Source organism: Caretta caretta, chromosome 11 (genome assembly GCF_965140235.1).
Source record: "Caretta caretta isolate rCarCar2 chromosome 11, rCarCar1.hap1, whole genome shotgun sequence".
Lineage (NCBI taxonomy): Eukaryota > Metazoa > Chordata > Testudines > Cheloniidae > Caretta > Caretta caretta.
In genome coordinates, this window is record NC_134216.1 from 46,352,274 (window position 1) to 46,379,997 (window position 27,724).

Genomic DNA, 27,724 nt, shown 5'->3' on the forward strand with positions numbered 1-27,724 from the left:
TTTAAAAAGCCCTGGCCCTGCTGCCTCTTCAGTATTTACATCACTCCTGAATTTGTTCCCAAGTTTTCTATGGCAATGTCACCTGCTTAACTGGGTGGAATCTGTCCCAAAGCCTAGAATTCCATTGGCTTTAAAACAATCTATTGAAAGAGGTCAGATGAAAAAAAAAACGTTACCTGAGAGAGGCCCCAGAAGGCCCTGCAAAACTGCTGAGAATTTAGTTTAATTTCCCCTCAAATTAAACCTACAGTTAGAATGGGGGTGGGGGCGCGGGGGAAGAGGAGGGCTTTTTTCAAAGTTTACCACTGATATAAATTGGCATAATGCAGGGGTGGGCAAACTACAGCCCGGGGGCCACATCCAGCCCTTCAAATGTTTTAATCCAGCCCTCAAACTCCCACCGGGGCATGGGGGCCAGGGCTTGCCCGGCTCCATGCCATGGCTCCCGGAAGCAGCAGCATGTCCCCTCTCTGGCTCCTACGGGTAGCGCAGCCAGGGGGGTTCGGACACTGCCCCGCCCCTGCCCCAAGCACCGCCCCGGCAGCTCCCATTGGCCAGGAACCGCCACCAATGGGAGATGCAGGGGCGGCGCCTGTGGACAGGGCAGCGTGCAGAGGCCCCTGGCTGTTCCTACATGTAGGAGCCAAGAGGTGGGAATGCTGCTGCTTTTGGGAGCTGCTTGAGGTAAGCACCACCCAGAGCCTGCACCCCTGACCCCATTCTGCGCCCCAACCCCTTGCCCTAGCCCTGATCCCCCTCCTGCCTTCTGAGCCCCTTGGTCCCAGCCCAGCTCACCCTCCTGCACCCCTAACCCCTCATCCTCAGCCCCACCCCAGAGCCCACACCCCCAGCTGGAGCCCTCACCCCACCATAGATCCCAACCCCCTGCCCTAGTCTGGAGCTCCTTACCACACCCTGAACTCCAAATTTCTGGCCCCACCCCAGAACCCTCACCCCCTCCTGCACCCCAACCTCCAATTTCATGCATTCATGGCCCGCCATACAATTTCCATACTTAGATGTGGCCCTTGGGCCAAAAAGTTTGCCCAGCCCTGGCATAATGCTATTGAAGTCAGTGGAGCTACCTCAATTTACACTAGCAGAGAATCTGGCTCACAGCATATAACAGTTTACTGGGACTGTGAAAGATAATATAAAGCATGTTACTAACCACTTAGGTCAAAAAAGAAACAATGCTTTGTAAGGTCTTAAAATGCTTACATCTAATTTTAATGTTTGTGGAATAATGAAAATTATAAACTATTGGAGGGTACAGTATATTAGGATCAGAAAAATATTAATTCAGCAAAGAGCCAGATGGTTTTTTGCTGGTACAGCTGCAGTTCTGAGCTGCTTTGTAGGAACCAGAGAGGTAAGACCTTTGTGACAGCTCAGCTGATTCTGCAGTCTGCTAGCATCAGAGTGTGTGTGCGCGTGTGCGTGTGCAGTGGCATGGGATTTGTGTTGGGGGAAGTTTAGAGGGCAAAACGGCAGGAGAAATGTTAGAAGAATTCTAAAAATTTGTCCTTTTTAACAGAGGGAAGAACTAGGTCTAAACCAGAATAATTTTGATGATCTTAGAATACTTTTGCATTATGCTTACTCCCAGCAAAAAATGCTGTAGTGATGACAGTCTGCTAACTAGCACATTTGCATAGTTTCCCACAATAATTTAAATTTACTTGAATGTACTGTATTTACAGCACAATCTACTATACCATCACCCCAGGAGCTGTATGTGGAGGGGTCCACGGATCTCCCTGTGACTCTTTTTGGTAAGATCTACCCTTCCTTTCTATTGGAGTTCAGGGAGTGGAACAGGGCATCAGAGAGGGTGAACCATCTCCCAGAATCCATGGATTTCCACATGAAAATTCTGACAGGGAGTAATACAGCTAAAGCTGTATTCTCTTCCAATTAGTCCACTCTGTGGCAGCTCTGCATATGCAGCGAGACTCAAATCAATGATACTTTGTGTTTTTGGCCCTCTGGGGCACTGCAGTTGGATATATATTCGAGCCCCTTCTGGCTGCTCTAATAAACTGTGTATTGTGTGTATTTCACCTTCAATGTAGGAAGTTGCTTTACCTACCCCTGACGGGGCAGAGATTTAAGATGGATGGTGTAAACTGGTGGCTGCCTCATCAGCTCAAGAAAGAACCAGTTCCACACCTAAGTTCAGGCTTTGCTTTAGGGCACAATTTATTGTTCAAACATAAAAATTCATGAACAAAGCAATTCCTTTGCCCAACATGGGCTGCAGTCCCCAGAGACTCTCAGCCTGCACACCCCCTGCTGGGTCATAGGACAGGCAGTAGTTCTTAGCCTTTTCCTGGCTCTTTTACTCTATCGCAGCTGGTCACAGTGAGACACTCTTCCATAGATATTACATATTTGCCTTTTAACTTGAACTAAATAAGGATAGTTTAGACTGACAGTACATGCTTTGCTCTTTTTATATGGAGAACACAAAGAAATCTTGAGTACACTTTTATCTTCTATCCATGCCAAAAATCTAGGTGGTCTCATGTATATTTGTAAACAATTTTTAAACATGCTTTGCAAGGTCTTAAAATGTTTACATCTTATTTTAAAGTGGAATAATGAAAATAATAAACTATTGATTTTGTAAAGCAAAGGCATTTCAAAGCTGAAGGACAAGGGTGCAACAAAATGAGCACATTGAGGAAAAACAACTTGACAGTAAAATGTATTACAGATTTTTGCAACACAACCAGTGAAAAAATTATGGTTGGAAAAAAAATGCTACATGACCAAAGTGCGGTAACTACCTCCTGAACTATGACAGGGAATATGCAATTTGTTTTGAAATGGACAGAAATAAAAAATGCTGATGCTAAGAAAAGCAAAATGGTAAAGGTAGTTATAGAAACAGGACAATGAATGTTCAAGTTGGTGAGAAAGTAGAGGTGCAGAGTTGTGGACTATAAAAATCAAATGTAATGATGCAAGTTTCTGAAATGACATAGTAAAAGACTATTGAAATGGTGCAGAAAAACAAGTTAGAAAAATACAAGACAGAGGTACTAAACCCACAGTGCAATCAAAGTGGTCAAGGGAGGAAAGTAAAATGAGGGAGTTTCATGAGTAGCTCAACATATTTTGAAGTGAAAAGCAACTGAGGATGTTGAAATGAAAATGCTTTTTTAAAATAGGGATTATAAAAAATTAAGGGCCCAACTGAGTGCTCTTTAGGAAGAGAAAATTCCTGCTGAAGTCTCTTTGAACATAAAGAATGGTGCAGTATGAAAGTAATTCTCTAATATTTATGGTTTTATGTTACAAATATGACATTTTATTTCTCATAATCAGACTGTTTCTAATGGGTCTTGTTACTTTCTGTAAATAAGTTATTCTTAAAAGCTTTTGAAATGTTTGAGTATTTTGTGATAAGCTGATCATTCTTGGTTACTGGAATATTTAACAAAGTCTCATGATAATTTCAGTACATTAGTTTATTTCCTTCATTGATTCAGTAGATCTACAGTCTTGAGTCTTGGGCTTGAAGCATAACTAAGGTTGCTAGTCTGTCAGGGAGGTCACAGATTCCGTGACTTTCTGGGACCTCTGCATCAGTGGTGTGGCTGACCCTAGGGCTGCCCAATCGGGGCAGCCCCAGAGCCTGTCACACCTGCTGCAGTTTGGGCGGCTCCAGACAGCTTGACTTGGGGGATGCCAGAACAGCAGTGGTCCTGGGAGCTGCTCCGGAGCAGCCGCCGTGCCCCGGGCTGCCCCCTTCCTGGAGCAGCAGCGGCACCCTGGAGCCCCCCGCCCCCAAAAAATCCAGCAGCAATGCCCTGGAGGCCCCCAGCGCACCTAAGATTTAGTCAGGGGCAGGGGTGAAAGTAAGGTGAATTACTTACCAGTATGGGGGCCCGGCCTTGGGCGGAAGGGGCGGGGCTGGGGGTCAGCTTCCCCCAGCCAGCCCTTCCACACTACCTGGCCTGCGCCGCCTGGGGCTCTGGCTGCGATTTAAAGGGCTCGGGGCTCCAGCCGCTGCCACTTTAACTTTGGCTGTGTACGGGCCACTTCTCACCGGTACACCGTACTGGCCCACTTTCATCTATGGTGAGGGGTATTTATAGTACAAGTCATGGTACAAGTGAATATTTGTTTGTCAGTGACCTGTCCATGACCTGTACTAAAAATACCTGTGATTAAAACATAGTCTTATGCATAACCATTGACGTCACTGGAAAGCTGTCCATTGATGAAGGTCCATTCTGGGAATGCTGCGAGACCTCTGTTTTCTGAAGATGTTGGTGAAAGAGAGTATAGGTTAGTTCAAAGCAAGGCAGGCATATTTGTTAATCTTAATAATGAGGAGGAGAGCTTGTAATCTGTAACTGCTTTATTTGTGAGATTTGTTGTCGATATATATGTACCCAGAGCAGTGTGTGGACACATTTAAAAAAAATCCAAATATATACATAGAATTAAATTTACACTTTAAATTTTGTTTACTTTTGTAAATTTGGAAATGTAGAGTTGTAGATTGTCAGAGTTCTTCTATGACTAGACTACTGAGATATATCTTTTAGAAAACAGAATGCACTTAAACCCAGATCCTACAAACACTGGGCCATCAATCAGACAAAGTGAGCCACATTTTGCCTACATGGATCTCTTTGCAGGATCAGTGCTATAATGGAACCTCTGTCCAATGGAACTGTTTATCTGATTGAAGTTAAGCATGTGCATATGTTTTCCGGGTTGGGGCTTTAGTAATTATGGGATTGGCTGGGGCCTTATTGCTTACTTTGTCCATGAAAATTTTGCTTTGTTATTGGATTATCACATTTTTCAAGGGTAATGGAGATGCTTGATTATATGGTTTGCAAATATTAACATAAATATATCATGTCACATTAAGCTGTGTTTGATTCTACCACCTGGTGCTGTGTCATGTCACATAAACTGCAGTGACATGACAATGTTATATCATATAATCAAATGTTTTGAAACACAATGAGCTGTAAGTAACTTCCCCTCCCGCATTTTTTTTAATGCACACTCACAAAATCTATTAGGAGGTACAAAATCTGCGTCTTTATAATATTGAAGTTTGCTGGCTCAAATTTGGTGCAGCATTTTAATCACACTTACCCACAGATAGTGCCAAGCTACAAAATTCATATCTGAATTTTGAATCTCCCTCCCACTCAAAGTTTGAGGAGTGTTTGGGTTCAGGTTTTGGGTTTGATCATTACAGATAGGTTAATCATACTATTTTAATACAATATCCCAAAGCGTGGTACTAGAGACCTAGAATGATGGTTCCATCCTGCCTCAAAGATACTACAAACTAAGGCCCAGAATCTGGCAATTCAGTCCGTACAGGTGGATTCATGCTCCTGTGTGGAGCCCCATTGTTTTTAGTGGTGCTCCATGCAGGAGCAAGGATCTGCATGTACAGTATGATTTTCAGGATAGGGGCCTTAAAAGACAAAATACATAACAAGAACGTGGGGAAGAGATGCAACATAAAACAAGGTGGTTTGAAGGGTATGGTCCACACATATCTTGTGAGTGCCACAATTTTTGTTGTCATTTTTCTGTCTTCACTTATTTTTAGCATTTATATTATAATGTAGCCTCTCCCATATCCCATATACATATACCCTCTACTGGGATCTCTAGCAGTAACAAGACACACATTCAATGTGTCTGTGGGTCCCCTTTTAAAATAAAAAAATATTTAGCTCAACCCCCCCATCTAAAACCTAATCTACTTCTAGGGTTCAGAAATGTACAATCTAAATACCCTGCTCACTTTTGCAGGTGTTTATTTCCCACTTGCAAAGCACTTGGGAGTATGAAAGCACAAATCCCATTTATCTGGGAAACAGATGAACAGCTATTCACATAATAAAATATGGCAGGCCAGCATAAGTGAGTGACCTATATATGGTCACCTTTTCCCATTAGTATCTCTCACAGTTGCTGCTCTTTTTTCAGTGTGTGTTTTTTACTTTTCCCCCACTCCTTTTTTCCACACAGTCTCTCCTAAGCAAAACACATAGGGCCTGATTCTCTGTGTGGCTTATGAATAGGCTGCAGTGTGTGCTGGGGGAACAAGGGTGGTGTTAAGTCACCTGCAGGCTTGCACTACTCTAGGGGCGAGTGGTGGAGACTATGCCGCTGTGTGGCATTGCCAGCTAAGAATATCAGGAGTGCAGCAGTACGCTGCAGGGAAAGGACATGCTCAGTATGCCCCCTACGCCAGGGGCTGACAGAGGGGCTGGCACAGATCCTTTCTGATAGCATATCACCATGGGAACCTCCTTTCCCCACAGTTATTCTCCAGGGGCCAGTTCAGCTATCTCTACAGCCTTTATGCTGCCAAAACATAATGTAAGACCGAATTGGGCTCGTTTTCATGACTAATATGTAAGCCACAATGTTTCAAGCATGCCTTAAATTAGACAAAATGACTTTGCCTGTCTTTAATGGACTTCTAACTTATGTCCATTGGGAACTGAACAGTGATCAGATAGTAACAACTATTAGTGACAGCTAACATGGCCTAGATTTGAAATGGTGGCCTATAACTGAAAGATTCTCTCTCATTATTAGTTCTCTGAACCAGCTAATCCTCTTGTTATACATCTGGGCCTGATTCTGACCTTGCTTACACTTGTTTTACCCCCACAGTGAATCCACCGACTTTAATGGGATTACTTTTGATTTACACTGGTGTAACTGAGGACAGAATCAGGTTGTGTCTTAATAAAAAGGCACGCTAAAAATGTATTGATTAAAAAACCTAGCTAAATGTGTTAGTTGTCCTCAATAAGACTAGATTCAGCAGCTGTAATATGCCTAGTGCATTCCATGCACAGCACTGTCTCTGTGGTCTAGTAATGTTACATATTTTAACAAATCTATTTTCTTTGTTAATTCAACTGGGAAAAAGTAGATTTGATAGGACACACTAAGGTATATGAACTAATTTCTTCAGTAACCGCTTGCCTTGTTATATTGACCCTTCAAAGAAGAGATGTGTAGGGTGAAGTACATAGCAGCAGTGAAGGTGACCTTTAGTTATTTTTCCCTTCATTTTTGACTTTCAGTGAATGAACTTTGATTTTAGATGTAATGAAATACCATTTAATTATTCTTCAGCCATCACAGCAGCATGCCTCACATTGCAGTGCCGTTAAGGGAAGTCTATCCTACTGAGAGCACCTCACAGAACTGACTTAGATCCCTGCTGAAGTCCAATTTTAAAAAAATAACTTCTATTGACATATTAGCTGACAACTATATAATTATAACTGGAAGTAGTTAAGTTGCATCAGTTCCCAGGGGATTTTGCCTAAACTCTGGCTTCTGTTACAAGCCAGGTTCCATTAAGTTTTCCTGCAGGTTAGCAACCATGCAATTGCAGCCAATGGTATATTAAATCACAGACATGTAAAAGGTTCTTCCAACTTTGATTTCTTGATTAAATAATTCAAGAAACAAAGAGCTTATCAGAAAGTTAACTGATGAGAGATAACTCATTATCATGCTTCAGACATCATATTGCAGTGTAAGAAGCCCATTTACATTACTGATGCACATTTTCGGCCAAACTTTCAAACTGCACAAGCAAAAATGGAGGCCACCTTTTAATCTGATCCATAGCTCATAAAAATGTCCATATTTTGATTCACACACAAACAGCAAAAGAAAATAAACATTTGCATAATGCTCCCTCTAAATCTACAACACTTCTACCAGGACTATTTTTTTCATTCATAAGAACTGGTAGCCAGCTGCAGCAGTAAGAGTAACTGACAAACCAAAACCACACAGGTTAACACTCATGGCTGCTTCCTGTCAACATCAGTTTCCCACTCTTTTTAACATTACCCAGGATTGTCCAGTAAGCAAGCCGAAGCTTGCCTCAAGCTGAAAATATAATCACCAAAGTGGAGGAATACTATTTTTTTTCTTGTATGCTAAAGAAAATATAAGCATTCCTTTGTGACCACACAGAGCTGTTGCACATATACAAAACTATAAACTAGACTGAAAATATATAATTAAAATTAGTTTCATGTTACAGATTATGCTGTGTAAAAAGAAGCTTTAAACACAGATACTCTTGGGCTGCTTAACATTATTTATTAGATCTGGGTGAATAATAAAAATACACAAATATTTGTCCCAACTTTTGTACATGTTCCCTTTGGCCATGTTTGCTTTTCTTTGAATTCAAACTAGCTAATAACACAATTGTTTGCAGTGTAGGAATTGGAGGAAATTGCTAGGGCGACTTAAATGGTGTTTTTACTAAGAGATTTAAAGCAGTGAGTAGTTACATACACTTCACCCTCCAGAATAAATATGCTGTGTGCTCCAGGGTTGGCTCCCCCTCTTTTATGGTCTCATCTTACACCTACATCATTGTTTTAGAATACCTGGTACTCCATGTCCCCTGTCATGTTTTTTTAAGTCATTGTATGGCATCAGGATCCTCAGGTTCACTAGACTGGGGAAGTAGTGTGGTCTAGATCAGAGATTCTCAAACTTTTCTAAAGGGTCGATCACATTTTAACAGAGATATTCTCCTTTGTGATTGTCTGGATCACATGCCTCCTTTTTGTGATCATACAGCCTCCTCACAGCAACTACAATGTTTGCTCATATGGAAAAGTGAAAGTGTACATTGTTAACTGTCGTTCAGGTGATAAGTGTTTTTTCCTTCTTAAAAAAAGTAATCCCAACATTCTACCTTGGTTCTTTATTCCATCTCTCCCCCAATCCTTCTGTTCTTCTCTCTCTGCTCTGGATATGCTTCTCTGCTACCTCATCTCTTTCTTTGCTTCTCTTCATGCACATTTAATTCTACTGTTCCCCTGGACTTAACTGCCTGATTGCCTTTGTTTCTTCTCCCCTAGACTCCTGATCAGTTGCAGCCTCTGCAGGTGGCTCCAGGTTCCTTCTCCTTTTACGTAACAGCAGCTACTAGGTGAGTCAACAAGGTAAACTCCTCTTCCTTGTTTCTGGTTGCCTTTAGTTTGGTTAGAAAGAAGAGGATCAATAGACTATGAAGAGGTGAAAAAATGGGAGGGTGACATTATGGGTAATTTCCTTTTTTCTTCTTTTTTTACATTTTGTCTTTTAAATAGGTATATGCCAATTATCATTTATCTGCACCTGGAACTGAAAGGGTGGATCTTTAATGTCTCAGGCAAAAGCTTCTGTATGACTCATATGGGCTGTTCAGCTTGGGTGGTATGAAAAAGCTTTGAATTACTTACAGCGGAATCTCTTGTGGAGCACTGATTGTGATGATTGCACATTACAGGTCAAAAACTCATTTAAAGCTCATGAGCTAGAGCACATTGGACTCCATGTTAGCAGGGAATGGTGTGCAGGTGTTGTAATATCAAAATATGTATTGACATTATCGCCTGATGGTCATATAAACTGGTATATGATGAAAGAAAGATGTATGTTTGAATGAACCAAGTTTGGTAAGTTGTCCAGGAATCTTTTCTTTAGCTCTCCAGAGGAGGAAATGGTGCGAGAAAGATCAGGTTTGAGTAGATATAGGGTTGCCAGTTTTGGTTGGACATATTCCTGGAGATATCATATAACAATCTTTAAATTAAAGATTAATCTTTAATTCCTGGAGACGCTAGGACAATCCCAGAGGGGTGGTGATCCTAAGTAGATAACTAAGGCTGAGAAGAAAGATACACTTTGATGAAATGCCTGATTGACTTTAAACAGGGACTGTAAAAATGACTACAGAGGGAAACATGTTTATTGTTTTTCAATGACTCAAACTCAAGTTTTCCTAGTTTACAGGTTATAACATCATTGTTTTAAGGGCCAGCCCTACAAACTCAAGCCTGAAAGCCCAACAGTATTTGTCAAGCTGTCTTGAGTGGCTCAGGAACGTCAGTACCAACCTCAGGGAAGACTGTTAAGAAGAAGCAAGGCGCACACATCCCAACATTGGTTGAGAGTTCTATCCTTAGATTCCACCATCCAAGTATCAGCTCTGAACTCCTCACGCATTACAACAGCCTCAACACGGAGGCACAGACAGTCCCCGTAGGTACTCCAATCTATCTTTCCACCTAGGCAAGCTTAACTTTGTGACACATGGTCACTTACACCAAAAAAAATCACCATAATATTCAGGTTACTCCCAGTCTCAAAGGACTGTTCACTTACCCCAGCTCAGTTGCACCTCAGATCTCACACCAAAGACAACGCTTGTCACCAATTCTGTAATAAATTAACTAGGAAAAAGAAATAAGCTATTTCCAAGGTTAAAGCAGGTAAACATACAGACACAAATGAGTTACAGTCTTAGGTTCCGAAAGGTAATAGAGGCTGCTGTAATATGCAAGCTCTATATGTCCTCTAGGGCTAACTCAGGCTGAACAGCTGGTGATCCCTTGCTTATGCTTAGAAATCTTGACCTCCCAAAGTCCAAGCAGCATAGAGATATAGTTTCTTCCTGTCAGGGATTGTTATTTCCTTCCCCCAGAGTTGAAGCTGATGGGATGAGCCCCAATGCACATCTCCTTTTCCTGGGTCTGGGGGGTGGGAGCAATTAAAGTCTTTTGTCCTTTGATGTTCCACAATGGTTTGTCTGGTGTCTATGGGCTTTCTTTTGTTGGGAAGGAGATACCACCTCCTGTGGTAAACTAATATTTCACATTTAATAATGGTTCTCTCCTGACTGTGGGGTTTACAGTTTCAGAGCATACACTGTTACAGAGCAAACACTTAAATATTACCTTATAATGTAGATATTATGTGAGATTAATGCATGTAACAATTTACAAGCATTTCATAAAGTTTAAATACTGAACACATTTTAAAAAATCCAATACCTATTTTACCAATAGTAACAGATAGGTGAGCCAGACAATTTTCCAGCTATGCCTTTGTCAGTGTTCAGTTGAGCCCTCGGGGCCTTGGCATGAGCTGGCACCTGGTCCGCCACCAGCACCACAGTATTATCTCTAACTTGCCCATATGACCAGTAATAAATATTCAAAATACAGTTGATTCTGCTGTTGATGCATACATCAGAATAGAATCTTGCTCATTCTCTTATGGCTTCGTAGTGCTAACAGTAGTAAATAATATTCTTTATTTTTGTCACTGAAGCAAAGAGCTCTTATTCCAAAAACACACAGGCAGCAGATCTATTGGATAAGATGCCATTTTATATGGACGCTTTTCTGCCCATAACCAAATTTGAACTGCAGAATTCCTTTTCTTTGGTTTTAGTCAGATTTGTAACTGCAAGTGCTTAAGTGGGCGATTATCCAGCCAACATGCAGTCCATTTTTAGTTATATACATTTTGACAATACAAGTGGTTATGTGCTTTTACTAGATGCTTCACAAACCCACTGCAATACAATATTGGCTGCTGGCAGCCACAAATGCCAGTGAACTCTCTAAGCTTTCACTCTCTGCTGTGCAAGTAATTTTTTTCCTGACACTCACTGTGTGAACAGGTGTCAAATAAAGAGGCATATGGCATAAACGCTGCAGTGCCATCTCAGAAGAAGGGCTTCCTGCAGCTGAATTGCCCATGTAGTGTTATACAGCCTGCCTATTTCAATGTACTGTAAGATGGTGAGCAGAGAGATGGGACATTTTTTGGCAGAAACAATCTTGAGAAAAAGAAAAGGAAACCATCATTCTTCATTGCTTCTGAAATAGATATTTATATTTCACATGGGAAATACCTCTGAAAAATGAGTGTCTGTTTTGAAAGCAACTGAATAACATGGAGACATAACATTCTCTGACAAGTTACAATACATCTCCAGCAGTCACTTTCTGTCCGATTGATGGAGGGTAGAGGGTTGGTTGGGGGAAGGAGAGTCAGGGAAGGTCATTTTAGTATTGAAGGCTGACTCCTAAGGTATGTCTGTATGGCAAAAAACCCACAACCTTGCAGCAGAGATTCTCAGACTCTGGGTCTATAGCCTGGGGTTTGCGCTGTGGTGCTAAAAAATAGTCCTGTAGCTGTTTGGGCTTGGCCTGGTGCTCAGGCTCTGAAGCTCAGGGAAAAGGGTGGGTTTTAGTGCCCGAGCCAGAATGTCTACATGGCTTAGACAGCTATTTTTAGCACCTCAGCATGAGCCCCAGAACCCAGAGTTTGTAGATGCAAGCCCTGAGACTTGCTGCCGTGTTTTGTTTTGTTTCTGTGTAGACATACACTTAGGAATGAGAATCTAAAGATCTTTAACTCTGTGTCCTGTACTAATCTGCATTGTTACAAGATGGAAAGCTGCAGTGCATCAAAGAGATTATTTTCCATTGTGAGTCCAGAGAAAAGTCACAACAGAAGTACAGAATACAGAACCAATAAGGAAAAATATAACAAACTTCCTGATCACCCAGTAAGAGACAGAGTAATGTGTGACAGATATTGCAACCACATGCAGTATTAAGTTTATGAATCACTATGGGCCAGGGACTGTATGCAACTCTGGGGGTGGAGGGTTGCCACAGCTCCAACAATTAAAAACAGTGTGTTGAGTGGTGATTAGGAGGTAAAGACCTCCAGAGAGTACCAGACCTGGTTCAGATGGGATTTTCCAGCGACCTGCAGACAAAGAAAAGGCTTTTGGCATTAAAAAGGCTGTGTATAGATGACACACTGGGCCTTCTTTTGATTCAGTGAACTTACAGGACTCTCTATCCAAGGAGGAGCTCCAGCCCTTACAGAAGGGTTGGAAGGGCTTCAGCTTACTAGGACTCCATTAGACTGATGGGTAGCCTCTGGGAAGCTTTTAGCATGCAAATAGGAACATTTTTTGTTTTATATTTTCTCTGTAAAGCTTTTACCCTAAAAATAACTGTATTTTGCTTTGTGAAGGCTGGCTGGCAACTGATATACACTGTTGTAGCCCCTGGAGAAAGGCTAACCACAGGTGCCATACCCTTGTCAGACCTGCTGGGGAAATCACAGTGAGGTATAGAGGGACTGCAAGTCTAAACCTCGGGTCTGGAGGGAGAGACACCCAAGTCTCAGCCTGAGAGAGATGATGGCTGGGAACCTGAAACCTTAAGTCAGTGCCCTTGAGGGCAGCCGTCAAAGATGCAGTTAACCCTAAAACTGTGACATAATTTGTTTTTTAAACACAAAGTAGGATTAGATTCTTGTTTTATAGTAGACTCCAAATCTCATTTAAAACAATTTAAACCATAACACTGCCAACAGATCCTAAGCTTCCCCCTCCCACTGCAGTCTGTTTGAATCCAAGACAAGACGAACTTGGTGGTTCAGAGCTAGTTCTATTGTGGGTCAAGCCAGAGCACCTCCCAAATTTTGGGGGAATTAAGATTCTGATTCAAACTTCACAGCTTGGGAATCTCCAATTTCAATCTCCAATTGAAAAACATTTTAAGGAATAGTGTCTCATACAACAGTAACACCAAACAGTGTTATAGCAGCAGTGCTGGGTTTAGGCTACTGCAGATCCCAGGACTATGGAAGAACTACAGATAATGGATCCCGAGTAAGTACAGGAGGCAATCTTTCTTATCTCATGAAGGGCTCTAGCAGTGTATTAGGGCACTAGGTCCAATGAATGCTCCTCAAAAATGTCAGTGCTTTGACACACTATTTGATAGAGATAAGTAAATCATATATAAATTATCTGTCTTTGCGACGGGTGCTCTACTCACCACTAGGATGGTCACTCCTGGTTACTCTGGGGAATAGCTCTCCAGGTCAACTTCCTTTCCCCACAGTTGCACACCGTCTCTCTGCCTTTCTCTCTGGGTCTGCAACACCTCTCTTGCTCCTTGAGCTGCAGCCTCATCTTAATAATTTGGCCCTCCAGGCAAGTCACAACCCATGTTTTCCCCTTCCAAGGTACCAAAGTCTTCCTTCAGTAATCCTGGGCAGTCTTTCCGTTTACTGCTGCATAGCATCACTTCCTCGGTGGCTGACAGAGGAACCCAGGCCCACCCTCTATTCTGGGTTCTGGCTCAGGGACCCTTTAGTCAGCAGTCAAAGGTCAGTTCCCTTTTAGACCTTACTGCCTTTCCCTGAGCCCTTTCCTCACCAAGTGGTACTCTCCCCTCTCTGGGTTTGCCAGCCTCACAACTCCTTCCGCCCAGGGAGTAACTTTAGGCTACGGCCCCAAAATACTGCTCCCTTCTCCCAGTGAGTGACTGCAGATTTTCTCAGCGGCCCCTTCTGCTTCCTATGTCCTGGCTTTATAAACCCAACCTAGCTTGTTCCTGTTCAGTGGGGCTCCCTCCCTCAGTCAAGGGATTACTTAGTCACCTGATTCCCGTGGCCTGTCAGGTTAATTAGCCCCCTTCTCAATCTACATTAACCCCTTCAGGGAAAGTATGGGGTGAACACCCCATCACACTATCTCTCTCTATAATGTGTCTATATTGGAAGGCATTTTTAAGATGCTAAATCCAGTTCACATGCTAGAGCTCTGTTCTTTAAAAAGCTGCTAAATGTTAACAGGAAAGAGTATTGCATATCACTGCTATGTTCGTTATATCCTTCCAAAAGTATCACTCATTCACCCTTTGTTTACAGGGTTAGCACTCACTCTGCAGTGTATTTGGTGGTTAGGTTTATTGTGTCATTATCCTGGCGGCATCCAGCTGGACAGATTTATGGCCTGGGGCCTAATTCTGCTCTCAGTTACAGCACAGATAAATCTGAAGTAATGTACTACCGATTCCACTCTCTCCAGCTGAGAAGTTAGTCAACAGCACTGGATAAAATATCACCAGATATACTGAAAACCAACATCCTGTGAATACAAAATTCTCATTTGCGAAATTTCAGTCAATGTTTTAAAAAATACACCATCGCAATTGGAAATCATGATGGCGGCAGAGAAATGGAAATGAACTACCTTCTGCTACCTCCTATTATTTCCTCATTTATTTACATAAGTGAAATGCTCCCTGAGCTCACAAAGCTGGTGCACTAAATATAAAAGCAAATTTGTGCATTAGGTTATTTCCCCTGAACTCAAGTAGATGTAGGGGGAAAAAAAACCCCACACACTGCACATTATGAGAAACTATTTCTTTAGCAGTACTGATGCACTTTGTACAAAAAAAGCTGTGACACCAACTCAGTCTAATGCAAGTTCTTATAGTTGATCTTGAGGATGAATATCTGAAATAAGTTAGTGGTTTGGTCTCTCATTGTACATAGATTCACACTCATTTCACTTTACTCACCTTTGACTTTCATGGAGCTACTCACATGTGCAAAGTTGCGCACAGAGCAGGGTATAGAGTGACAGCACTTTCAACCAATGAAACACAAGATCGAAGCATCATAAAAACACATACTGACTGAATGTAGTGAGACAAGAACACTTATCTAGCTACAATTCAAATCTAGGTCATAGGATGAATATCATCATACAACACTAACTAGTGTCCTAATTTTATTCTGTTAAAAACTTATGCTACAGCTTCTCCTAGTCTCTGTGTTATTACTGGTGATTGCCCAACTGCGACCAGAAAGGTGTCTGCTTGAAACAGAATTTAATTACAACATATGGCTTTTTTGGCAGGTCCATCAATTATTGTGAAAGTTGGCCTCTGGAATACTATAACCTGACCCGCAACTCCACTAAAATGCACAAAGCAACAGCTACTTGCATGCTTTAAAAAAATAAATAAAAATGTGCATTGTAAGAAATTGCATGTTTGTTGTAGCTAGATGGTGTTTTAGGATGATTTCATTTTCTTTTGGGATTGTCTGTGTTTGCAAGTTATTTGAGAGATTTACTCATCTGTAGGAACAAAATTTTAAGGTAATCACAAGCCAGTATGCTGTACTCTCAATTGACAGTTAACTAACAGCTTGAGACATGCACAAGGATTAAGGGCACCAAATATCACAAACTGCAAATGTGCTTCAGTGTCAGCATATGTTACACACGCACATGTGGTCTGTTTTCACCACAATAATAGACTCAGACCTAAAATACAATAAGATCCAATTCATGGGTAATCAAAAATAGAGATTATATTTTCAGATCAGGCAAATTTAGAACAACGTTCTATGCACTGAAAACATTGAGATCAAGAACAATTCAACTGAGACTAATAGTAATTAAACCAAATCTAGAGACTGTCCCATTATAATCTTGGAGACTTTCAGAAGGAGAGAAAGAATAATGTAGCTAGCACAAATCCAAATTCAACAATTCAGTGCAACACATGATTACATGTACTCCCATTAGTGAGCCATAAGAAAAACAGTCTTACAGGCCATATTGTGTTCCCATGACAGTTTTTGTCTTTATGCTTGAAATGATACAAAGTAAAGAATCATCTCTATTGAACTAACTGGACTGGCTCCTCAGCTGTAAGTTGGCATAGCTCTATTAACTGCTACTACAACTGAATAATAGGGGCTTTCTCTCAGAAACACGTTAGAAATAAACAGTACTACAAAAAAAGCAACGACTACAACACTAAATCAGGTTTCAGAGTAGCAACCGTGTTAGTCTGTATTCGCAAAAAGAAAAGGAGCACTTGTGGCACCTTAGAGACTAACAAATTTATGCTTATACGCGAATAAATTTGTTAGTCTCTAAGGTGCCACAAGTGCTCCTTTTCTTTTTGCGAACACTAAATCAGTGTATTACCCTGGTAGCAAAAAGCTTAATACAAATGACACATACAGTTAATATTGATTAATTAATCAATCACATAATGACAGATTTAGGACTCTCTTTCCCGATTGTGCATAGTGGGGAAGGAGGATTTATACACATAACTAACTCCCATTAAAACTCATTGGGACATAGACATGCTTTAGTGTACAGTAGAAATAAGAGCTATAGGCAAGACTCAAACAGCTGGTATGTGACCATATGCTATAATCCATGGCACATCTCTGAAGCTATTTTATTGTGTAGAATCTCAGGTTTCATTTTGTAAAAAAGTCTCTAGTTGTTATTGTTGTGAAGAAAATCTCAAAAGTATGAACACTGTGTAACTGATGCAGGGATATCTCTATGATAGAGAATCTGGAACAATAGCTAATTCATTTAAGTAAGGTGTTAACGCAGATGCTCAGGGATGATTAGTTAAATGTCAGCATTGTTTACTATTTCATTCCTCATATAAGAAAGGAGCAGGAGGATCACAGATCTGCACAATTTACTATGATTGGTACCTCAGTTTGGTACCATAAGTGGGTGGCATTTGGAAGACACTACCACTTACTTTTTGCACAAGGAACCAAGCCAAAGGAGCCTATCAGAACCCCGTGGCACACTGAAGCGCCACAAAGGGGGCCCAAGGAGATCAATGAGCACATATGATCTTATTTCGAAAATCTGCACAATCTATGGGAGCAGCAGCTCATTTTAGCCACCTGGAGGTGGAGCTTATTTTGTGGGTGGAATTGTGAAGAATGCCACTATCTTTTTTCCTCCAGTCTGATCCCTATTTGTACGTTCCAGTTAGCAGTGTCAGTGGCAAAACATCCATCTCAGGTTTAAAGGGACAATACATCTTGTGACGTTGCACTCCATAGGTTTATGGAAATATGCTTATGAGTGTGAATATAATGTAACTGGAATATGCTCTATGGAAAAGGTCTCTTGTAAGGTATACAAAGCTTATAATCTACTGAGCGTGTTCAACCTATTTGTATGAAGGTATCATTCTTGTATCTGAAGCTAGAAATATGAAGTATTACTCTGAAGTCCTATTGTAATTATGCAAAGTGTAGGCCATTAATGGTGGCTTGGAATCTTGATGGCTTCGATTGACTAGGACAGTTGGTTGTGAATGGCTCAGTTTACTTGCAAACCTTCCTGGAAGAATGAAGGCTCGTGTCTCACAGGATATGTGACCACATCATATGATACTGGAATCCATCTTAAACCTGGTGTTTTTCCATTTAGAAGGAAGGGTGGGGACCCAGAGAGAGACAAAAGATTCCCTCCTTGTGCCAAAGATATAAAAGGAGGTGGAACAGAACAAAAGAGGCTGCCAGTCACAAGACATCCCCTAGTTATCACCTGAGTTGGAATTAACAAGGACTGTAGCAGGGGAGAGGATTGGGCCCAGACTAGGAAAGAGTCTCATCTGTGAAAGTAACTTATTGGAACATCTCTGAGGATGAGATTTACCTGTATTCAGGTTCTTAATGTATTAGGCTTAGACTTGTGTGTTTTGTTTTATTTTATTTTGCTTGGTGACTTGCTTTGTTCTGTCTGTTATTACTTGAAACCACTTAAATCCTACTTTTTATACTTAATAAAATTACTTTTGTTTATTAGTAAACCCAGACTAAGTGATTAATACCTGGGGGAGCAAACAGCTGTATATATCTCTCTCTCAGTGTTATAGAGGGTGGACAGTTTATGAGTTTACCCTGTATAAGCTTTATACAGAGTAAAACGGATTTATGTGGGGTTTGGATCCCATTGGGAGCTCAGTGTCTGGGTGCTGGAGATAGCAAACCTGCTGTGCAGCTTTTGGTTAAATCTGCAGCTTTGGGGGCATGGGTCTGTGTTGCAGCAGGCTAGCATGTCTTGTTGAACAAGACAGGGTTCTGGAGTGTCAAGCTGCCAGGGAAAACAGGCTTAGAGGTAATTCCAGCATGTCAGGTGACAATCCCAAGGGGTCTCTGTGACCGAACCCATCACACATCTGTCACACTGTCTGGAGTGGTTTATGACCATGAGTGCCAACCTCAGGGCAGACTGTTCAAGAAGTGGGGCCAAGACCCCAAGCTGGTTGTATGTTCTATAATTAGATTTTACCACCCAGTAACAAATATGAACTTCTGAAGCACTGTAAGTCTTACCATGGAGTCACAGACGGTCCCCTTGGGCGTTCCAGTCTACCTTGCCATCGAGGCAAGCTGGATTTACTGATATTGGTTGCCATACATCAAAGATCACAAAAGATTCAGGTTGCTTTCATTTCCAAGAGAGCAGTCACTTACCCTAGGTCAATTTGTATCTCAGATCTCACACCAAACACAACGCTTGTAGCCAATCCTTTAGTAATATAAGGATTTGTTAACTAGGAAAAAGAAATGAGAGAGTTATTCACAGGTTAAAGCAGGCAAACATATATACACAAATGAGTTACAGTTTATGGTTCCAAAAGGTGACAGAGTTGCAGTAATGTCTGTCAGCACAGAATGTTTTTTAGGGCTAACCCAGGTTGACTCGGGGATCTCTTGTTCAGTTTCATAGCTCCAGCCCTGGAGCTGGATTTTATTTTCGGTCAGCTATCTTTGTTTCCTTCTTCCAGAATTCAAGCTTAGGGGACCAGCCTTGTTACATGTAGTGTCTTCCTGGGTGTGCAGGGACAGTTGTAATGTGATGTCCCACATTGGTCCATTGAGTTTTCATAGTCCTTCCGGATGGGCAAGAAGTAATACCTTTCACAGGGATTTTGCACTAGGTAAAGTTTTTTCTTGTTTGGTTAGTTACACAGTTCAGAACAAATATTTTCCAGCTATATAGCAAACAATTATTACCTTGTAGCATGGAATACAGATATTATAAGTAGGATTAATACATGTAGCAATTTACAAACATTTCGTAAAGTCTAAACACATACTCCCTGTGCCTTCTTTTTCCAGGCAACATAAATCTAGTGTCTTCATTCTCTTTTCATGTTTCTCACCCTCCAATCCTGGTTCCATTTTGGTTCTCCATTGTATTTTTTAAAAAATATATTGTTCCTAAGCTTCAGGGACTGGAGCCACACAGAATATTCCAGGTGAAGCTCTATCAGTGATATATAGAGTGACAGTATTACTCTCCTAATTTTACTTGCTCTGTGTAATTCTAGAATAACAGTAATTATTTTTCACAAAGGCCCTAGACTACATACTTATGATACAATCGAAGATTTTCACCCTAAAGCCAATGAAAATGAAGACTGGAGGAAAATGTTATATACCAGAATTAATCTGTGTGAACTCCGGAGGTGAACTTAAGTATACAGTTGTTTGGGAGTTTTACCTTATTTGGTGTTTTATTTCCACTTAATGAAGTTTTTTCGTGCTGAAATCTTTTATGTATCTCTAAAAAGCTACTTTGTAAAATCTTATTTTGTCATCTCTTAATTTTTAAGGTTACAATGGCCCTTAAAGTTGCAACACCTTACTTTATTCATATATATGTACGTACACACACACACACACACACAAAATGAAGTTCCATCTGGTCTCTCAGTTGCAAAAAAAATATTCCCCAAGGCCTAGAAAATGCCCCTGAAATTTTATTCTAAATTAAGTAACAACTGTTCCATAGAGTCCAGTGGGATTGGTACATGCTTCTGTAAACAGGGCTAGACCTGGCAATCTTTGCTGTTCTAAAAATGGGAAATGCATACCTCTCTCACAGTTGTTACTCACACTGGTAGCCAAAATTAGCTACCCCTAATATTTTACGATATATTAATTGACCATTCTCTCAATATGGTGCAGTCACGCAAATCTTTTAGTGAATGAGACAACACAAAGATTTCTAAACCCATGTCACATCCTCGTGAGTACTCTTGCACTTTGATTTATTTGGTGTTGGTCCTGCTTTGAGCAGGGGATTGGACTAGATGACCCCTAGAGGTCTCTTCCAACCCTAATATTCTATGATTCTATGCATGCTCCTGAAAGTTGATTCTCCTCTACGTCCTCTTTTTGTCTTCTCACTTGAGATTTTGTAAGAGTCTAAATTGGCGTAGCTTGCAATGTGCTATTTACTCCACTTTATGCATCACCTCCAAATTTGACAATAGTATTCTAAGGATCTAATTGTAGAAAACCAGATGAAAGATTTCAGACTATTTTTTTCAGTAGACTGTTCCAGTTGATTATTTCTGAGCCTCCAAAAATAATTAGAGAGAAAATCTTTGATGAAAGTCTCCTATGGAAAGGACCACACAATGCAGAGACTTTAAGATACTTCCATAACAATTTTATTTTATGATAAACTATAAAACAGAGAAAGTTTTAGCAATAAATTATTCCCAGTCCACTGAATTAATTATAGGAAGCCAATCTTGTTGCCCACAAAAATAATTACTAATAGTATTCTTTTGCCTGTGTTCTTTCATTCATAATTCTTTGTCAAATTAAAAATAAACACATTTTGAGAAGGCCAAAGGGACTTGTCCTGAGAATACCCACACATGCATTATCTGTAGGCATGTCTCACCTTTCCAAAGTAATATCTTTCTTGCTTTAATTGTAAGGCACTATACACGTCGCTTGTTCCAAGGCCTTGATGTGTCTGGCTTGATCCCAGAATTGCCTTTCCCCTTCATTGTGAGCTCTGTTGCTCCCCCTGACCCACCACCTTCTTTTCCCTTACTTTCGTGTTTTACAGGAGGTCAGACTAGATGATCACGATCATCTCTTCTGGCTTAGGAATCCATGAATCTATTAATACTTTCCACAACTGCCACACTGAACATGTAACCTGATCCTGTAATGGGATGAGTTCCTCCATGATATAAACACATTCTACCAACAAGAAAACAATACTTACCTCACCGTTGAACTCATGTAGTCCAGTTATTTGAAACTCTCCTGGAATTCAATAAGTAAGCTTTAAAAAGTGTAAAAATTAAGATGCATAAGGAAAAGACAGCACTAACCAACAAACATCTTGGAATACTGGCTAGCTGTTGTAGAGGAATCTAACATTTTAGTAAAGCTCGGTTAAATTTTAGTACTTAGCACTGATTTTCTTGATTTAATTTCCTGGCTTTCTCTTAATTGCACGGCTGCTTTATGTATGGTAATATGCAACGTGGAGAACTGTAGGCACAGGCATTGATGTTCCAATGTGCTGGGGGGTGCTCAACCTCTGGCCCTGCCCCCGGCCCTGCCCCCACTTCACTCCTTCCCCCCAAGACCCCGCTTCTGCCTCTTTCCACCCTTGCCCTGCCCCATTCCACCCCTCCCCCTGAGTGTGCCGCACCCTCGCTCCTCCCCCATTCTCCCCCCCCAAGCATCCTGCACACAGCAAAAGTGCTGATCATGGAGCGCGGGAGGCACAGGGAGGGAGCGGGAGGCGCTGATTAGTGGGGCCTGCCAGTGGGCGGGAGGCGCTGGGGGAGAACTGCTAGGGGGGTTGCTGGTGGGTGCTCAGCACCCACCATTGTTTTCCCCATGGGTGCTCCAGCCCCAGAGTACGCACGGAGTCGGTGCCTATGACTGTACAGACTTTTAAAGAAACCTCACATTTTATTGCTGAACTTCCACCAGTTTTGCTGTGGTTTAAACCCAGTGGGATTAGTGCTTACAAAAAAAAAAAAAAAAACCTACCCAGAAATTTTATTTGGATCAGTTTTATCCAGAAGGAGTCACTATAGTGAACTCCTTTGAGTTTGTAATGTAATGACATGATACATTTGTTAATTACCTTTTCTTCACATTATAACAGATCTAATTCATAGCTATTGAGTACTGCAGGCAAACAGTAGATGCCTTACTGAATTAATTCTGACTCTATATGATTTGAAGTATATCTCTGCAGTGCTGTTTTAAAAAGAAAATAGCCATCAGTCTCACTAAGAGGAAATCATAGGCTGGGAAACTTGATGGGGCTGGCGATGAAAGGGGTATGGTCACAGCAGCAAGGGTGACAAAACACTTGCTAAGGGCCAATAGGTAGCTCCTCCCCCCATAGTCTCTGGCACGTATTGGCCAGCTAGGGGAGAGGAGAGCCGATGGGGAATGCTGACAAACCTCCTAGGATTTAACTCAATGCAAGGGCTATGTGGAGCCTCTTGCAGCTTCATTCTAGCGTCCCACTCTGCCCAGCTGAACTAGGAATGGAAACCCAGTCTGACAGATGCAGTGGGTCACCTGTTTAGGGGGTCAGGAAGGAATTTTTTTTCCTTCCATGGACCAATTAGCAGAGGACCAGGGAGTTTTGGGGTTTTTTTTGCCTTCCTTGCAGCACCTTCAAGCCACGGTAGGTTAAACAGGAACACGCTTACTACCTAACAGAGATGCCGGGGATGGATTTTTCATCCATTTTCCAGTACAGTTGAGAGAATAAAATGAACTGTTCCCACGGGTAAAAGATCTGGGATTTTGGTGAGGGACTTTGGGCTCATGTGATAGGGTGAGACCTTGTGGCCTTCACAGGGTAAGGTCAGACCATGCGGCCCTTGGAAGCAGAGGTCCCCACCCTGCTGCACCCTCTGTCCCCCTCATGGTGGGGAGGGTGCTAGGACTCAGAGACAGCAGAGTCTGGGGGGCAGACTGAGGAGAGCCTACCCTGCATTATGGGTTATATGGTAAGGATCTCTGCAACCCTTGTGCTAGTTACAGGTATTATGGTAACCCCCACACTGGAACCAATTAAATGCCTGATATAGGAGAGTATCAGTGATAGGCAGGTAGTGCCTCTCTTGTGTGTTAAAGTTTAATAAAAGTTGCAGCTTGTCACTTAATTCCATGCATGTATCTGTCCTCATTTGGCACTGTGTCCACAACAAGGTACTCCATGATGCGGAAGTGTATTTGAATTTCTTATACAATATTCAGTACATTGGATTATATGTTTAAAAATTGACTATAAATGTCATTTTTGTTTATAAAGCGACACACGTAGCATCATTTGTGGCACAAAAAACATTTTTCACTCACAAGAGTGAGAAACTGCACATACACAAATAGTAATTTGCTTAAATATATTACCCCCAAATGTGTCAAGTTCAATGGACTGGCTCATTTATTTTGAATAGTTAAATAAGTAGTAAGATTTTTTCTCTGTTTAAAAAAAAATCAGAACACCTGAAAGATATCAAATTTATTTGAGCATAAGCTTTCGTGAGCTACAGCTCAATGAATACATCCGATGAAGTGAGCTGTAGCTCATGAAAGCTTATGCTCAAATAAATTTGTTAGTTTCTGAGGTGCCACAAGTCCTCCTTTTCTTTTTGCGGCTACAGACTAATGCAGCTGCTACTCTGAAACCTGAAAGATATCAGTTATCTAGTAGTTGTGCCAGATTGTCATATCTGACCAGTAAAGAAAACATTTCTTGCTTTTTAATGTACTCTCCCATTAAGTGATTTGTTAGAATCAAGGTATACACATCTCACAGTTATTTTCTATTTTGAGTTAAACCCTTAGTGTTTTTGCAGAGAAAAAAAAAAAGAAAAAAAGCTGTTAATATACATGATGAGGATGATTTCCAAGTAAGCCTTTGGCAACATAGCTGAATGAAGTGGGACCAGGGTAAAAATAAACTGGCTTCATGTCTCAAATCTCTATGGAGCTTAACAATGACTTCGGCAGAGAAACTAGGTTAAGGGAAGGACAGCCCATTTCCACAATTGATAGACAGGCTTGAGAGCTAAAAACACAAACAAAAAATCCAATCATTCTAAGAATCAGTGCAGACCTAGGAAAATAAAATTATGAATCCATAAGAACCTAATGCCTAAAACTCTTACTTGTATGAGGTGCCCTCTGCAGGACTTGTGTGAGTTAAACCTAAAGGAGGTTACCTCTTAAACAAATTAACCCATCTTAAAGCTGAATTGACATTATAAGCATCCACAGACTTAATGTTAAAAGCCAGTCATTTGATAAAAGTCAATAAAAACTCACCTGTTTTCTAACATGGCACTCCCATTTCCTTTTGTAGCCTGAATTGTTCATAGGTTCCTTTATTTAGTGTGTGTGTTAGACCATTTGTTTTTGAGGTTTTTGGGTCAGAAGAAGTTGTCTTGTTTGCTGGTACAAGATTTAATTGGGGAATGGTGCCTTTTTAATCAAAGTTATTTTTAGGTATTTAGACATCTCCAGGCATGGATGTCCTATCAATTCACAGGTATTATTATTTCCTGCCAAATATCTATTATATTGTTACTATTCCAATTGTTAGCAATGATATAGATTTTCATTATCCATATTCCTAGCTGTAGCTATAATTAGCTACTTGTTTTTGGAAGTATTCTCATGGGCTTCTTATATTTCTATATCACCGTTGCCAAGGTCACAGTTATGAATAACCTTAAACTAGATGCTGGGTCGCTACAAAAAATAATTTTGCCTCTGTTGATACTCACACCTTCTTGTCAACTGCTGGGAATGGGCCACATTCTCCTTGATTGAATTGGCTTCATTAGCACTAAAAAAAAGTAATTTCCCCTATGTTGATATTCACCCCTTCTTGTCAGCTGTTCGGAATGGGCCACATCCACCCTAACTGAATTGGCCCTTTTAGCACTGACCCCCCCGCCCCCCAACTTGGTAAGGCAACACCCATCTTTTCATGTGCTGTATATTTATACCTGATGAAGTGGGTTATAGCCCACAAAAGCTTATGCCCAAATAAATTTGTTAGTCTCTAAGGTGCCACAAGGACTCCTTGTTGTTTTTGCTAATGTAGTAGTTTTGGATATGGAATACTTTTCATTGCTGCAGAACTTCCTGAAACTGTTCCCTGTCATTTAAATGTAATTCTCTGCAACGCTGCTGTATCACTAGTGTTGGTAACAGAAGTCATTACTTCTGACAACATAAGCATTTGATTTTTTTTAAATGAAATACTGCCCCCCTGTGCTTCAGTATAAAAAGGGGAAATTTAAGGAAGTTAATTTAAGCCTTTCACCCTCCAAAAAACAAATCTATGAAGATACTATTCTGATAAATATTTTTGCTAGAGGGATTGGCTTAAACAGAACAGAGGGAAATAGACAGTCATTTTCCACTGCTTTGCTACAGTTGGGGGACTTAAAATGGGGATTTTACATAAATAGAGTATAATTAATGGATGAATTTTACTAGTGTTTCTAAGCTTTTAGCAGATGACTTTGTCGGTAGTTTGAAAGAGAGGGAGATAGATGGCTACCTGCCAAGTCTGCAATATACTTTTTTTGCAGTTGGAAATATCAGCAGGTTATTATTGTTTTTATTAGTGCACAGGTTTTGTTGTTTACCAACTGCCATTGTGAGTGTTGGTAGCAATCCAGTAGAGATCAAGAAGAAATGTTTGTTTATCAAAAAGTGTGCATGAAATGAGGAAAGGGAAAGAGCAAACAAGGAACAGTGTTGGTTAAATATAGCTAACAAGATAAAAATTTAGAAACCTCATTGAAGTGGAGCTCTCTACTAATATATATACACACACACACACACACACACACACTCACAGAGAGGAGAAATATTGTAAAATAGAAATGAACAATGCAGCTATGCTTTATATATTCCCTTGATTCCTGTCCCCGCTGCTGGACAAACCCACAGGCTAGGAACTAGCAGAAAGCCAAAATGATGCTGAGGAGCATTCTGGGAGGACAACTATTCACAATAGGAATATTAGTGAGACAAATACAGTAGCTATGTGGCTACTAAAAACTGGACAGAAATTACAGGTGAACTGGAGTAAACAGGACAAGTTCACACAGGTAAATTCTGGAAAGGAAACAGTATCAGACAAAGGAGTTAAATTCAATGATGTAGAAAAAATGATCAGAATGAAAACTGTATGGCCCCAATCCTGCAAACACACATGCTTAACAGTAGCCCCATTGAAATGAATAAAACTTATGATGGCAGTAAAGCATATGCATAAATAGTTTGCATGATCGGCATCTGACTGTCTAAATACCAGTATGAGAAGCTTAAGAGCAAAAATTTGTTAACTGAAATGCCTGGCAATAGAATAGGATCTTGACACAGTAGGCATTTCTGAAACACATCAGTATGACAGAAATCAATGCAATACTAACAATACCTGGCTACAAACCAAACAGATAAGGAGATGGAGCTGCAGGAGTAGCGCTTCACCTGAAGAGGTTCCATAGAATAAGAGAAAATTTCTGAGTGGAAAGGACCCTGCATTAAATTTTGCATGGATGCATCTTAAACCAGTAAGGTTACACTATCCGCTTCCCCATCAAGAAAAGGATAATGAGTGCATAACATTAAGGGAGATCAGGGAGGTAAATGAGTCTAATAAAACAGTAATAATGGGAGGTTTCCAACCACCATCATATAAACTGGGGAAATGACATACCAGGACAAGGTGTGGAGAAGCTATTTCTAAACACCTTAAAGAATCACTTCTTGGAACAACTAATTCAACAGCTGACTAGGGGAAAGGTGATTCACAACTTTGCCTAAATAACACACAGGTGTTGGTTCATGACATAACTATAGCTGACCCATTGAGGAATAGTGACTATACAAGTTGATCATCCTCAGGGGGAGAATTCATAGCAAAAACTAGGAACGAGACATTGCATTTTGGAAGGGACAGGGGGTTAAAAAAATTAAGAAAACTAGTTACAGAAATCCCTAAATTAAAATCCTCACATATGGAGACTACTTAAACATTTCTTACTGGCATCTTAGAGAAGATATGCCTAGGCCTAAACAAAAAAACAAATAAAAAAAAAAAAGCAGGAAGACAAGAAAACAATCCCAAAGCAGTAGGGTTAAATGTCTAATACAAGAGACTATTAAGTGACACATGTATCCTTTAAAAAGTGGAAGTAACGAAATGTACAAAATGAGAGATGACCTTGTGCTGTAGAGAAAGTAAGCATGCATGATAATGCCAAAGGTTGGCCTAATCAAAGCTTGTACCATATTTTCAAAAATGATTTCTTTACTATCCCCTCTGTGGATATCCAAAATTCAGTAGAAATTGAATGCATGCATCCGAAGAGAATTTTACTGTTAATTTTCACAAAAAAACCCAAACCTGCTTTGTATCTGG

At 40.7% G+C, this 27,724-nt stretch overlaps 1 long non-coding RNA gene across 1 annotated transcript in view; it reads left to right on the plus strand.

Annotated features, from left to right (window-relative positions):
• The first annotated feature begins 1,703 nt into the window (after window positions 1–1,703).
• LOC142068456 (uncharacterized) overlaps window positions 1,704–27,724 on the plus strand; it is a 146,996-nt gene continuing 120,975 nt past the window's right edge. Inside the window, exons 1-2 of the long non-coding RNA XR_012664283.1 lie at window positions 1,704–1,775; window positions 8,910–8,980. This is a non-coding gene — a long non-coding RNA (uncharacterized LOC142068456). The remainder of the gene's footprint in view (window positions 1,776–8,909; window positions 8,981–27,724) is intronic.